Source organism: Lathyrus oleraceus, chromosome 5, assembly GCF_024323335.1.
Source record: "Lathyrus oleraceus cultivar Zhongwan6 chromosome 5, CAAS_Psat_ZW6_1.0, whole genome shotgun sequence".
In the NCBI taxonomy this organism is placed as follows: Eukaryota; Viridiplantae; Streptophyta; class Magnoliopsida; order Fabales; family Fabaceae; genus Lathyrus; species Lathyrus oleraceus.
The window spans coordinates 508,134,263-508,141,319 of NC_066583.1; the positions used below are offsets into that span (position 1 = coordinate 508,134,263).

Below are 7,057 nucleotides of genomic sequence, written 5' to 3' on the forward strand. Positions count from 1 at the left end.
CCACCTACAGTCCTCTAATAACTTCAAGTACAAATAGAACAAACAAGCGCCCCCCTAGTTGTACTCATGGATTCGCTCGAAATCCTCAAATTACCGTAGATAGATGACATTTGTATAAGTGACACTCTTGTCCATAAAAATTATAATGGCAACCAAATATAGTTGGTATGCTCTTATAGCATACGCTATATGGAGCCCCACCTACTCGTCATCGCCTATAGCCTCCTTAGCTCCCTGGAGCTCATCCGTATATACTTTTTTTTTTCCAGGAATTCAAACCTAGCTTAAGCCCCCCTGGTTCTATCCATCTCCGCCATCACATCCGCTGGGTTAACTCCCAGATAGTCCACCATCATCTCAAGTGCCTCTTCTTTGCTAATCCTCCTATGATCTAAAAGTTCCCCCCTGATCGGAAGATGTAGCAAACATGACACATCGTCGAATGTGATAAACATATCACCAACCGGGAGATGAAATGATAAGGTATCGGTGTGCCATCTCTTCACGAATGCATTAAGCATCTCGTGGTTGACCGTAATATAATCGGTCATGCACAAGTCCTTCATCCTAGATATGGACAAAGCTAACTGAAACTACACCTCATTCGACTGAGACAAGCTAGTAATCTTTTGCATTGGTTAATAATCTTCAGCGGATCACAGTCCTGCAGAAACTTGTTAATTAAAATAAATGTAAATAAAAAAGAATGAACCCAACTAATGCTACATCTCCGTCCTAGATATGTCTGACAATATTGTTTGGGTACAGAGGCAACAATGAAAACTCTACAGGGCCTTCTTCAAATGGTTCTGGCTCAGCATCCTCAACAACCTCACCATCTAGAGGTGGCACTGGCTCAACAACATCAATAGTAGGAGGTGGCACTGGCTCAAAAGCACCATGCATCGGAGGTGGAACTTGTGCATCCGATACCCCCGGTGACTCGGGTACCTCTAGAGCCTAAATAGGTGAAACATGACGCTTACGGGAGGATGGAGGGAGTGATGTGTAAGTGTGTGAAACCCGTCTCCTATGGGAAGAAGATGATGAAGAAGATGAAGAAGCACGAGGAGAAGCATGGGCCCTAGAAGTAGATGTCTCTGAATGGCCAGAGTGAACATGACCCTCTGAAACTTGACTCTTCTCCCACTGCACCGATGCATGTTGTGAAATCCTCCCATGCCTCAGCCTATCGTGTTTATCATCCATAATGTTTATAAGTTAAAGTAAATCAGACAATTAGTGCAAGAAAGCAACACTACAAACAAGAAAAAGAAACATACTTCTAATTACGGAGATGCATCTCTGGGTAATAGGAAGCGTTGAAAAATTCTGGTGATGCATCTCTAAAATTTTCTACAACTCTTCAGTTCATCAATGGAGTCAATACAGAAATGCAAACCTCAAAATAAACAGTTTCATCGTGATTTTCAACAAACAAACGTGTTTTATAGCATGTATAAATTAACACTCTTGCATTTTCTACTCATTTGATATCTAAATCATCATTTTCTACTCATTTACACAAAAACTCAAAAAACTTGTCAAAACATATTTTTTTTTATAAATTTTCACATTGCTTCAGTGTTGGATGATGTTGATTGAAGATCCTTTGAACTTGGTGATGAAAAAAATTGCGAGAGTTTGAAGAGGTTTTGAGTTTTTTCAAAAATGATGAAGAAGAATGGTTCTGACGCGATTTAAGCTTCAACACATTCCGGAGATGCATCTCCGAAATAAATTTGAGGATGTATCTCCAGGATATTTTAACGTTAACTCAGAATTGAGTGCGTCTGGATATATATATATATATATATATATATATATATATATATATATATATATATATATATATATATATATATATATATATATATATATATATATATATCTGAAATATGAGAATATTAAAATATTTTTACGTGTTGTCTAAGTAATATATATAATGCACTAAGAAGTTTCCAACTTTAATACCGGGTTTATCCGATCTTCTAAAATCAACTTGTAAATTGAAAGATATTATTTATATAAATCTCATTCATATTTTATTTTTAATCAATACTTGAATATTTTTTAATATATCCCTTCAAGCCTAACACTAATGAGATTTATGCGTGAATATAAAAAGCAGGTGATCTGAATTGATATCGATATCGAGACTTAATTTTTATTTTGTAAACTAGTGACTAATTTTTTATTTTTAAAATTATATTCTCATTTATTAATTTCTCACCAAATAAATTTAGAACACGTAAGATAGTAAGAGTTATCCACTTCTAATTCTAGCTACAATTGCCAAAATCCTCCAAGCTTTACTATAAATATATGGTTGCTTGGGAACTAAAGTATCACATACCAATAACTTATAGCTATTTAATTCTACCATACCACACCTTTTGGTATTTATCATCCTACCTATCCCTATGTCTACAACAAAATTTGCCAAAATCCATACACTTGATATGAATGAATCAATTGAAGAACAAGACCAACTTAGCCAAGAAATCAAGCACATGCTTTTGTCTCTTCCAAGAGAGAAAGGTTGGAGAACACCTTACATATATCTCTTCCAAGGATTTTGGTGCCAACCAGCTGAAATCCAAGCCATAAGCACTTTCCAAAATCACTTCCAAGCTAAAGATAGTGATGTCTTTGTTGCAACTGTTCCAAAATCAGGCACAACTTGGTTGAAAGCTCTCACTTTTGCCATTATGAATCGCCAACACCATTTCATTTCTTCCAAAAACCATCCTTTGCTTAGTTTCAATCCACATGATCTTGTTCCTTTCATTGAATACACTGTCTATGGTAAACATGACAAAGTTCCTGATTTCTCCAATTTTCATGAGCCTAGACTTTTTGGCACACATATTCCATTTGCTTCATTGCCTAACTCAGTCAAATTTCCAATTGCAAGATGGTTTACATATGTAGGAACCCTTTTGACACATTTGTCTCTTCTTGGATGTTTGTCAACAAAATCAAACCACCTTCAATGCCTACATTGAGTTTAGAGGAAGCTTTTGAAATGTATTGTAATGGATCAGTTGGGTTTGGCCCAGTTTGGAATCACATGTTGGGTTATTGGAATGAGAGCAAAGAGAGACCAAAAAATGTTCTTTTTTTGAAATATGAGGACTTGAAAGAAGATGTGGTTTTCCATTTGAAAAAATTGGCTAAGTTTTTGGAATGTCCTTTTACCTTGGAGGAAGAAAGTGAGGGTGTGATTGAAAATATAATAAAGTTGTGTAGCTTTGAGAAAATGAAGGAGTTGGAGGTGAATAAGATAGGAAGATTTGGGAGAAACTTTGAGAATAAGTTCTTGTTTAGAAAAGGTGAAATTGGTGATTGGACTAATTATCTTGCATCTTCAATGGTTGAAAAATTATCCAAAATCTTTGAAGAGAAGTTAGGTGGAAGTGGCCTGAACTTTAGAGTGAAATAATATTACTTCAACTTTTATGTGTAACTTCAATCTACTTGCTATGTTGCTTTTTTTAGCTATTTATGTGCAACAACCATGCATGAAATTTACAAATGGTGTCGCAAATGTTGTTATGATATTTCCTTTTCATAAGCTAAGTTGTAATCTGATTTTCTTAGGGAAGACTAGGTTAACATATACCTTATCTTTCTCTCTCTAGGAATTTGTTGCGTCCGAGATTTTAAGATATATCAATTTATTAAATTGTTGGGTTTGTTATTTTGTCTGTTTCGTTGTTGTGCTCTTCTGGTTTTGTTCGGCCTAAAATTCGTCGGATTTGTTATTCTTGTGCACTTCTAAGCTTTCTAAGCTTCTAGTGCTCTTTATTTCTCTAGTATCTATTGAGACTTTTATTTCTATTTTATATGCTTGTCTTTTGTTCGGTCTAAAATTTGTCATAATTTGTTATTCTTGCGCATTTCTCTCTCTCTATATATATATATATATTGAAGCTACTCATTATATATCTTTGATGAATTGTGTTTTTTTTATTTAATGTTTGTAATCCTACCCTTTAAATTAATCAATAGCAGATCGAAATTTCAATCATATTAAGATAGTTTGTGATTTTATAATCTTTCCTTGATAGCATGTAATCTGATATATTTATATATCAATAATTTTTTGAAAAGTTGCAAACTGAAATTTAAATTCTAAACCGAATAAATATTTATATTTAATCTATGGTCTATTTCAATATAAAAAAATAAAAATTAGCATTCTTTATATTTATAAAAGATTAATGTAAATTTTTTAGATATCGATGAAAAGAACAAAAAGGTGATTTACATCGCTTAGATTTATTTAAGTAAGATCATGATATTTAAATTTTTTATTTTAAAATAAAATAAAAATCTCATAACATTTTATTAATTAAAATATGCTTAATATAATTTAGTACTCTTATCAATAATTGGTAATAAAACTAAAGATTTGACCAAATTACTAGATTATGTACATTATTCATTTGTCTTTTTTGATAAACTTCACATTGAAAACAACCTAACGATTGTAACCATAAAAGAGTCAACCCAAGATCCTGCAAAATCTAATTGTTTTTGAGAAGCGAATATATTTTTTAATAGAAAAGTCGATTTTGATTCTTTTAAATGAGTATTGAGCTCATTGTCTGATATGTGATTGAGAGGTATAGGAGTAATGGTGGTTCCTCTCTCGGCAAGTGAGAATGAGAGGCAATCTGAGAAAGTCTTTTACCTTCGAGAAAGCCTCATCGCATTCTAATGTTCACTCAAATCTCTCCTTTTTCTTCAGAGAGACAGAAAAGAAAAGCCTTGTCGTCTGCACATGAAAGGAAGCGAGACAGGGCAGCAAGGCGACCAGTGAGCTGTTGTACTTCTTTGAAGTTGGTGGGGCTTTTCATAGCGATGACGATATGAGATTTATCCAAATTGGCTTTAATGCCTCTTTTTGTCAGCATGAACCCTAGAAACTTCTCGGCTTGAACTCCAAAAGTGCACTTAGTGGGATTCAAGCGCACACTGTACTTCCTGGATGACTGCAGGAGATCCTCCTAATCTTTAGCATGGATGTTCCATTCGATAGTCGTTACTATCATATCGTCCACATAAAACTCTAGGTTCCGCCCAATCTAGTGGGAGAACTCTACTTCCATGAGCGGCTGGTAGGTGGCACCAGCCTTCTTGAGGCCGAATGATATGACATTGTAGTAGTGGTTGTCGTGATTCAACGTGAAGGCGATTTTGGGGACGTCTAGGGGATCCAATCTAAATATGTTTATAGCCCGAATAGGAAGCCATTAAGCTCAATGTGCGGTAGCTTGAGGACCCGTTGATAAGACGATCAATGTCTGATAGCGGATACGTGTCCTTGGGACATGCGACGTTCAGGTCGGTGAAGTCCGTACACATGTGTCATATGTTATTCTCTTTCCTTACCAATACCATGTTGGCTATCCAGGTAGAGTATTTTGTTTCCTTAAACCCAACATCAGATAGCTTGCCTACTTCCTCGTCTATGACAACCTTTTTCTCCTCGCCAACTTTTCGCTTCCTCTGCGCCACTAGTTTGGAAGGTAGACAAATGGCGAGGCGATGACTCACCACCTTAGTGTTTATCATAGGAATATCATATGGGGCCCAGGCGAACATGTTGATGTTTTTAATGAGTTGGTTGACTAGTTCGTGGTATTCTTCCTTGATAAGCGAAATAACTATCTTTGTCACCTGAAGGGTCTATCTGAATCTCCTTCAAGTCCTCCGTAAGAGTAAGTCTTTTAACATTTACACCCAACCTGGGATCCCAAAAATCGAGGTCCATATTTGGGACTTCATGGAGGGGGCGCCAACAAGGGTGAGCTCTTCCCTCTTTGTCTCCAAGCTATTTTTATAGCATTCTTGAGTGATTTGTTGATCTCCTCGGATCATACCGACTTGCCCTCTAGGCATCATATATTTCAAGCCTAAATATTGGGTGGAAATAACTGTCCTTATTGCATTGATGATGGGTTAGCCTAGAATGATATTATAGGGCGACAAAGCGTCCATAATAAGGTAGCTAGCGTCAATCTCCTTGGTGTCTTCTCCCTCGCCACATGTTATCTCTAAGGTCACGTGGTCCCTTACTTGTACATGTTCGCCTGAAAATCTTACCAACGAGCCATTTAACACTTTGATATCATTAGGATTGAGCTAAAGTTTCTGAAAAGCATCCCAAAATAGGACGCCAGCAGAGCTCGCAGGATCTATCAGCACTTGATTGATATCGTAGTTGCCACATCGCACGATGATGACCAAGGGCTCATTATCATGAGGGATGACTTTGATGGCATCCCTGTCAGAAATGGTGACCCATGCTTCCCCTTGTTCGCTCCTAGGGACACCAGGAGATGTCACATTTGCAGCAAGCACCTTCCTTGCGTATTTACTTTGGGAGGAGCTGGAACTACCTCCAGCAGCGAAACCCCCAAATATGGTGTTTGTTTTCGAGCGTAGAGTTTTATAGACCATATAAGGATGGAAGATGGAAAGAACGAGAATGAAAGAGGTGCGTCCTAGGTTAGTTTTTTTTGGGGCCTCATGGTGGGCGCCACTGTACTGGTTAAAAAGTATGAGTGTGCATGGTATCCCTACAATGACAAGGGATACTCAGAGGACTTAGTAGATTTATAACAATTTAGGGTGGTTAGGGCTTGTCCGCGATGGCGAGAAGTCTTGCATGACGATGTTACAGTTGTTTTAGAGGATATGCTCACGTGAGGTGAGGGGCTCTGTATATTAGTGTAGTGCTTAGGGTATTCTATACAAGTTTTGTTCTCTCTCTCTCTCTCTCTCTCTCTCTCTCTCTCTCTCTCTCTCTCTCTCTCTCTCTCTCTCTCTCTCTCTCTCTCTCTCTCTCTCTCTCTCTCTCTCTCTCTCTCTCTCTCTCTCTCTCTCTCTCTCTCTCTCTCTCTCTCTCTCTCTCTCTCTCTCTCTCTCTCTCTCTCTCTCTCTCTCTCTCTCTCTCTCTCTCTCTCTCTCTCTCTCTCTCTCTCTCTGGAAGAAGTATTTATAGAGGTCTTTGGACCTAGGGTTTCCTTGGGAAGGATCACCACCC

General features: G+C 37.2%; 1 pseudogene; it reads left to right on the forward strand.

The window, feature by feature from the left end:
- Positions 1-2,296: 2,296 nt before the first annotated feature.
- Positions 2,297-3,699, forward strand: LOC127085865 (cytosolic sulfotransferase 15-like; annotated as a pseudogene).
- Positions 3,700-7,057: the final 3,358 nt, after the last annotated feature.